At 43.9% G+C, this 7,434-nt stretch overlaps 1 pseudogene; it reads right to left on the minus strand.

Annotated features, from left to right (window-relative positions):
• Positions 1–726: 726 nt before the first annotated feature.
• LOC142452655 (zinc finger protein Pegasus-like) lies at positions 727–2,037 on the minus strand (annotated as a pseudogene).
• Positions 2,038–7,434: the final 5,397 nt, after the last annotated feature.

A 7,434-nucleotide genomic window follows, 5' to 3' on the forward strand; every position in this document is an offset into this window, starting at 1 on the left:
AAAGAAAATGATGACATATTTTCCATGTCAAGTCATGAGTTTCATTTCTTTTGACAACTTTCCTTTATAACTTTAACTTCATGTTTCCATAACTTTTTTAAAAATTCAAATCGTTTTACATTTTCCCTTGTGGAAATGATTTACTATACTGCAATAACTTACCCCTATCAGTTGAAATGAAACTATTGCTTCAAATTAAATTATGTGAATAATATAGCATTCTAATTCAGAAAAACTTAAAGGCAACTCACCAACTCTATATACTCTTCCCACCCCCCCCCGAGATAAATTGCAACAGGTTTTCTGCAAGAAAAGTAACTGTTCTCCCATTGTGAAATACAGCAGAAAAATATCCAGCTGCAACCCATGTCCTGAAATTGCAAGAGTCTGTACCAGTTTAAGTTTCCTGGACTATCCATGTAGGGGATGATTTACATGAATACGTCCTACAAACATGACTGGACTCTAATTCGCCTATGGCCAACCAAGGGGAAACCAGACATCCAGCCGGCTAGCTGCTCTAACACAGACTTGACCCTGGCTAGACTTTTATGGGGTGGGGGATTTTGTTTCCACTGTCAAATTTATAGTCTATAAATGAAAATGTATAAACTTTAAATTAGCAGACATCTTACCTGCTCTTGGGTGCAGTTAAGAGGATGATGGAAAATACACTAACAAAAAACTCCCACCCAAAAGCCCCAGGTATGATGTGATTATTCTTAATTAGTGTTGCTTATGTTGACCTCTTGCAAAATGACAGGCAAAGTCATACTTGTTTTTACATTTGCAACCACATATGTGACATTGAAAAGGGTTTTTGTATCCATGACATCCCATGTGAACAGTATACAGTATATTGTCGGCAAAATACATGTCACAGTGCTGGCAGTGGTACAGAAGCAGGGAGTCCTGGGCCGGCAGGGTGGGGACTGGCGTGCTGGGCTGGCTGTTTCCTAGGCTGGGAGTACTCGTGTGGGCACTTGGTTCCCTGCTGGGCCCTGCCACCGTGCTGTAGTTCCTCTGACTGGGTGCCGGCCGAGGTTCAGGGCTGGTGGGCGAGGGCGCTCTGAGGAATACTTGCCCACACAGCAGAAACAATGGCCTGGGCAGAGGGCTGCCGAATCATGAAAGGCTTTTCATCTGGGCAGGGCACTACATCGGGGGAGGCAGGGTTTTGGTTTTCAGGAGGCAGGCTGGACAACTGTCCTGCTAGAGTCGAGAGCTGATTTAAAGGGTTGTCAACCATGAGTTCTTGGGCGTCCCTTGGGAAGCCCCCAGTGGGTGTCGTTTTCACCATGCTCTCATAGGCGTCTGTCTGAAGATGTGGGATTTTGTGGGTGAAGTCGTTAAGAGAGTCGGGTTTCTGGACCACCATAGGCGGTGGGCTCCGGTTGACCAGTGTTCTTCTGCTATACCCCAGGCTGCCGATCTTCTGTAAAACCCCAAACATCTTCTTGCTGCTCAGGGAAGACCCGGTACTTTTCATTGGTACCATTTTATGCTCATGCCTCCGATGGTGGGAGAGGTTGCTCCAGTCGCGGCAGCGGAAGGAACATAATTCACATTTGTATGGCTTTTGGCAAGTGTGGGAACGCATGTGGACTTCGAGATGACGCTCGTACGCAAAGGCGAAGGGGCATACGTGACACCTCAGAGGTTTCTCACCTACTAAGGATCAAGAACACTGGATCTCCCCACTGCTTCCAGCGTTGACCTGCCCAACCTGAGAAGCAGCAGCTGTGTGGGTTCTAATGTGCTCCATAAGCCTGGCCGTCCCTTTGCAGGCATAGCTGCAGTACCGACACTTGAGCTTTCCATCAAAGGTCCCTTCAAACCCGTCTACTGACATTCCTGGGTTTTCGTCCAGAGAAACTTCAGATGGTGATCAACATTTATTCCAGCTCCCTGAAGAGCCTCCGCTTCTTTGTCCCCACTGGCTGATCCAGAGATCAAGTTCACATGATGGGTCTGCTGAGTCAGGTACTCCTGAAAGTCTTTCACCAAGTCCAGAGGCTCTGGTTTCTTTTCACCCATCTTGGCTTCCATTTGAAGTTTACAGTTCGTTACACCTCCAGACATTTGCACCGAGTAACCCCCACCGCCTGGTTCAATGCCACCGCGGTCGCCTCAGCCACCATCTTTGTCACCACCGCCATATTCGTTTAGTCTCAACTTCCTTCTCCTTAAATATTTCTTGAAGAAATGTTCCATCCCAGGAATTGTTCAAGATGTGTATGAAGTGTTAAAAAAAACAATATTGTTAAGATTCTACTGTAGTATAATAGCTGAGTTTAAGTTTAATTTAGTGATAAACAGTTCCCCAAATTCCAGTAGCTTAGCCTGGATACCTTTATTGCAAAATCCTATGTGGGTCTGGCCAGGTGTCTAGGGCAGCTGTTGCTGTACATCCATTTCCCTGCTGCTCCAGACAGCACAAGCAAGGTCTGAAAAGACTTCAGCGGTTAAATGCTTTGGCCCCAAAGCAAATACAAGCCACGTGTATTCAGAAGGCACTGACTAGCACTGGTCATATGAACAGGTCTGCTTGCATGGGGAATGGGGAGTAAAAGTAAGCCTGGAAGGGGAAGAAACGAGTTATGAGAGTTAGAAATTTCTATCATATGTAGATAGTTATTTCTGGATGAGGAAACGGAGCAAGCAAACACATTTATAAGTTATTCCAAAAGTTTTAAGTACATTGATACTAATCACATGTGGAAAAGCTCACATTTAGTCTAGTTATAGACATGTTAAGAAAAGCTTTTCCTATTATTTGGTTGATTGTTTTTAGTGTGAACGATGGTTTCTCATGCACGGGCTGACAGTTTGGGTGAGGTGATAATAACAGGATTTGTCGTGTGTGCAGTGCATGTTTGGCTACATCCTTGGTCTCTTCTTACTCAGTGCTACCCGATGTCCCCACATGTGGCATCCAAAAATGTCTCAAATATCCCCGGGGAGCAAAATTGCAATAGATTGAGCACCACTTCTTTGGACTCTTTCTTATGTGATTCATAGTCCCAAGCCTTAGAGGCAATGCATGTTGTTAGGTGGCATCAAGTCAGTCTGACTCACAGTGACCTTGTGTTCAACACAATGAAGCGCTGCCCAGCCCTGAGCCACCCTCGCATTATTTGCTTAACCTACGTGTGTGTGTGTGTGTGTGTGTACTCTGCTTTGTGCAGCTTTATATTAATAAAATGACCGGAACACCAAGGTTTTATATGCTACATATGAAGAAACAAGTTGAAAGAGGTTCCATGATTGGTCCATATTCACAAAGTAATTAAATGGCAGAAAGAGAAGTTGATGAAAGTCCTTGCACTCCAGATGGAAAAATTCACTCTCTAAGGGACTTAATTGAGCAGCTCCTATGTGCCAGGCACTCTTAGGATTATAAAGCCTACAAAGATAGTTAAGAAACATATTGTGTTTGAGTTCCTTAATGCTATGATAGGGGAACATAAATTGCTTCTGTAGAAGATGCTTCCCCCGCAGACTTTTCGTAAATACTTCCATCTAGTGTTTCCATCCAGAATTCTATAGGAATTTGACAACAAAAAGGGCAGGAAACAAAGGGTCAAAAAGTGTTGGGTTTTATTTCTGAGTCACCACAGGAAAAAAATTGACTAAAAAATGAACTACAGGACAGATCACGAATGAGATTCTGAGCTGTGAGAACATTTGTGGGGGGAAATGCCACTAATCCCTTAACATGTGGGCAGGTGCTGTTTGAAGCATTAGAACAGAAGAAACACCTCTCACTTAGCAGGGTTCTCTAGTGCTGATTCCAGTGAATCGCATCAAACTGAAAGAAGAAAACCTACTTCAAAAAGACCTTTAAAAATGGAAAATTAGCTCAAACTCTATCTCTGAAGCAAAAACTGAGACTAATAAGGACACAGAGGTTTGCATGATGGTCCCTTTCATGGCGCTGTGATTCCTAACGTGGTGTGCTTGGAAGTTCAATGGGCAGCTCATTTGCCCCAGTTTTGAACTGTGGCCTACTTGGAAATAATTCACTTTGACACCTTTTCCCCCCCTTTGAATAACTCAAGTTTTTCTTAGTAAACTAAAAGACAAAATTCTTTTTTAGGATTTAAAATGTTGAAATTAGCATGCATATGATTTAATAATTGGATAATAAAATAACTGACCACAAACTGCAAAGTCTAGTCATGGTTTAAATCATTTGTTTGGAAATGAAAGCATGTAATGATCATTCTCTCCAATAGGTGCGATTGGACCTTGCTGCTTCTTTCCTCTTCAGTCTAAACTAGTTCACTCCTCTGTAGATTTTATGTGTATCACGGTGCAACTTCTGTCATCAGCACTCAACATCAGGCCTGTCCTGTCTCTGTATTGTCTCCGCCTCTCAGAGGTGCTCTCCCCTCTAGACATACCCGTCCTCTCACCTAACCTGAACCCTTAATCCTGCTTTGTTTTCCTGATCAAATTCTTCCATTTAATGTTTCATGTTCAAAAGCAGTCCCTCCTTCCTCTGTTCTGCTGGTTATCTGTGGGCCACCATTGGCAGTTACAGCCTATCTTATAAAGGCAAGGAAGCCTGGTGTCCTGGTAGTTACACATTGGGCTGCCAACTGCAAGGTCTGCAGTTCAAAATCCCTAGTCTCCGCAGGAGAAAGAAAGAAGGCTTTCTACTCCCATAAAGAATTGCAGCCTCAACCCGTATAGTACACAATGGGACAACCCCTCACAGAAGGGTTGCAAGGAAGGGATGAGTCAACCAGGGTGAAGTATAGCACTGATGAAATACACAATATTCCCCTGGTTTCTTGAGGCTTCCTTCCATCCCCTTCCCACACTATCATGACCCCAATCCTGCCTCTAGGCTAGAGCATGTACACAGGTACAGATAAGAACTCAGGACACATGGAATCCAGGCTGGATAAACTGCTCAGGAACAGAAATGGGAGTAGCCAAACTAGGAGGATAGGAGAAGGTAGAGAGAAGAGAACCACGGAGGAAGGGAGACAGTGGCTGGTGTAAGATATGAAATTAATAATTTAAAATTTATCAAAGGGTCACTAGGGTGGGAGGGGGAGGGAGATAAAAAGAAGAGTATAGCAAGGGCTCAAATAGAATGTAAATGTTTAGAAAATAATGATGGCAACATTTGCACAGATAGGTTTGATATAATTGATGTATGGAATGTTTTTTATAGAGGCTCATACAACTCTTATCACATCAATTGTGTAAAGCACATTTGTACATTCATTGACCTCCTCATTCTCAAAACACTTGCTTTCCACCTAAGCCCCTGACATCAGCTCCTCATTTTCCCCTCCTTCTTCACTTCCCCCTCCCTCATGAACCCTTGATAATTTATAAATTATTCTTTTGTCAAATATTGCACTGTCTAACATCTCCCTTCACCCACTTTTCTGTTGCCTGTCCCCCAGGGAGGAGGTTATATGTAGATCCTTGTAATGAGTTCCCCCTTTCCAATCCACCCTCCCTGTATCACCACTAACACCATTGGTTCTGAAGGGATCATCGACCTGGATTCCCTGTGTTTCCAGGTCCTATCTATACCAGTTTACCTCTGGTCTAGCCAGGTTTGTAAGGTAGAATTGGGATCATGATGGTGGGGGGAGGAAGCATTTAGGAACTAAAGGAAAGTTGTATGTTTCATTTTTGCTACATCACACCCTGACAGGCTCGTCTCTTCCCCAAGACCCATCTGTAAGAGGATGTCTAGTGGCCTACAAATGGCCTTTGGGTCTCCAGTCCACACTCCCTTCCTCATTCACAATATGATTATTTTTAATGATGATGCCTGATAACTGATCCCTTCGACACCTCATGATCATGCAGACTGGTGTGCTTCCTCCATGTGGGCTTTGTTGCTTCTGAGCTAGATGGCCGCTTGTTAACTGTCAAGCCTTTAAAGACCCCAGACACCATATCTTTTGATAGCCAGCTTTCTTCACCACATTTGCTTATTCACCTTCTTTGTCTTCAGCAATTGTGTTAGGAAGGTGAGCATCCTAGAATGCCAATTTAATAGAAGAAAGTATTCTTGCATTGAGGCAGTACTTGAGGGGAGGCCCAATTTCCCTCTGCTACCTTAATACTAAACCTATAAATATATGCACATAGATCTATTTCCACATCCTCATATAAAAATATATTTACATATGTGCATGCCTTTATTTAGACCTGTTTTAATCCCTTTTGCCTTCTAGTTCTTTCCTCTATTTCCTTTGACTTTCCTCTTGTCCCACTATCATGCTCAGTCTTCATTTGGGCTTCAGTAATTCCACTTGTTTACATTACCATTGATTAAGCCCTACCAGACCTCTTACACACTCTTCACCACCGATTTGGATCACTTGTTGTTCCCTTGTCCCTGGGTTTGTTAGCACCACTACCTTTCCCTAGCCTCCCCATCTCCTATGTCCCCCCAGAACTGTTGGTCTCCTTGTTTTCTCCTCCAGATTGTTCATCCAGCCAATCTTATTTAGACAGACCTGCAGAGATAATAACATGCATAAAAACAAGACCAAGCAAAACCAAGCAACACTATACAACAAAACAACAACAAACTAATACAAAAAACAAAACACAACTAGAAAGAAAAGCTTGCAGTTAGTTCAAGGACAGTTTGTTGTCATTTGGAAGTGTTTTCCAGTCTAGTCTGGTGGGGCACCAAGCCCTGGCCCCAAAGTCCACCTTCGGCATTCCCTTGGGACCTTGCCGCTCCATTCCCTTGCTATTCTGTTGCACCCCCTTAGTATTTTCCCTCGGTGTGGCAGCATCAGATCGGGCACAATTCCCACACTGTGTATCCGGTCGGTGTTGTCCTGTAGGGCTATGGGTTAGTGAGGGATGTGTGTCTCCTACTGGGGCCAACCATCTGGTCCTCTCTGTGGACTGGCTCCTGTAATTGGAAACATCGTCCTAACGGTTTGGTGAGCCAGGATGTGCTCCACTGTCTCCTCCTCCCCCTTCATCTGCTCCTGTGTGATCCTATCAGATATGTCCCTCTTCCAAACGCTGCATATTCAGTGCCGACCTTTGAAATAAATTCTTCTGGGGGGAGGGGCTGGTGTAGTAGATGGGATAGGGGTCGGCCCCTCAGAACTCTCCACTGGTTCCCTACTCCAAGCCAGCATGTTGCATTCACATCTTGAAGCACTGGGTTGAAGTCTGGTCCCTCTTTCCCTGTGGAGATATAAACAATTCCCTCCCCTTGGGTAGGTTAGTGCCCTGTGCCCCCGCTACCTATTTCTTTATTATTTTTTTTCCTTTTCCTACCTCATTTTTAGTTGGCTACCATATGTATCCCTGGATTTGGTCTGGTCCCTGCCATACTACTTTGTCTTCACCCCAGGAATGTTTATATACAGTAGCTTTTTCCTTATGCCCCTTTTGCATTTTTTTTAAAGCTTACCTCAGCAGACTCAT

Source organism: Tenrec ecaudatus, chromosome 7 (assembly GCF_050624435.1).
Source record: "Tenrec ecaudatus isolate mTenEca1 chromosome 7, mTenEca1.hap1, whole genome shotgun sequence".
NCBI lineage: Eukaryota > Metazoa > Chordata > Mammalia > Afrosoricida > Tenrecidae > Tenrec > Tenrec ecaudatus.